This window comes from Aplysia californica, unplaced genomic scaffold, assembly GCF_000002075.1.
Source record: "Aplysia californica isolate F4 #8 unplaced genomic scaffold, AplCal3.0 scaffold00079, whole genome shotgun sequence".
Taxonomy (NCBI): Eukaryota; Metazoa; Mollusca; class Gastropoda; order Aplysiida; family Aplysiidae; genus Aplysia; species Aplysia californica.
The window spans coordinates 462,529-463,680 of NW_004797349.1; the positions used below are offsets into that span (position 1 = coordinate 462,529).

Here is a 1,152-nt window from a genome sequence, read left to right on the forward strand (position 1 = left end):
CAGAGAGACAGAGAGACAGAGAGAGACAGAGAGAGAGAGAGAGACAGAGAGAGACAGAGAGAGACGCAATATTCAGACTGAGATGGGCCCTTATTACAAGACACAAGAGGAACAAAAAAAATCCCCAAACAGAATTGAAAGTGGACCAAAGGCAAACAAAAGTTATGGACGCTTACATACGACTTTTGTCTTCGTCCTTAAGTACCCTCGTCTCTGTAAATGTCCGTTTTGGTTTAAAAAAACAAACCCGTATAGCAGACATGTGCATATACACGAAAAATATACGCATGTACGAGCACGCACGCACGAACGCGTGCATACACACACGGCCGCTCTTTCAAACAAACGCAGGTACGTCAAAACGTGTCTCTCCAGCAGCCATCTTGTTAGAAAAAAAAAATTGTTCCGTGTCTTTACCATCAGACCAAATGGACGACTGCTCGGGCTAATGGTTCGGCCCAATTCCTACTGTTTACTCGCTCACGAGTATGAGAGCTTGGGTTACCTGCGCGGGGAGATGGCGAGCACGTGAAACAAGGCGGGGACGTACAGGCGCTCAAAGTAAACACAGAGATGTCAACACTTCTTCTACATCTTCTTCTCCCCAAGGAGGACATCTTCCTTTTCCTTCCATCCATCCGTCCGTCTTCATTCGCTCCAACCGGCAGGTCTCGCAGTCGAAGATTCTGCTTACTTTACTAGTGTCGCCACATACTGTTTTGGGAGTAAAAGTAAACTTGGGCCCTGTATTCCGAACTCATTTGACCTACTATGCACATATGGGCGGGTCTCCACCTTCTGTAGAGCCACATTTGAGTCGTTGCAACATTCTGCGCGAAAGACGAGTTTTTAACTCAAGTCTAGCTGTTTAAACAACACCTCTGTATCGTAAGAAACTTTTTTTGAGGAGCAAATGTGGAAGTCTGAACTTTGAAACACAAGCTATTATTATTATTGATGGAATAATGAGAACGCAGAACATAATATTCTGTAATATTTTTCAAAATTTAATTCATCCTCCAATTTATATCAGACCATGTGTGAAAGCTGCTAATGTTCTAATATTTACAAACATAATAATGTACAGAAGAGAAACATGCCTGCTGTCATCATTAGCAAATGATTCATCCAAGCTCTCCCCTTTCCAGCCTC

At 43.2% G+C, this 1,152-nt stretch overlaps 1 protein-coding gene across 1 annotated transcript in view; it reads right to left on the reverse strand.

The window, feature by feature from the left end:
- The window catches only part of LOC101857937 (reversion-inducing cysteine-rich protein with Kazal motifs), a gene marked incomplete in the record, with an annotated part of 143,270 nt that overhangs the window by 30,191 nt on the left and 111,927 nt on the right, over window positions 1-1,152 (reverse strand).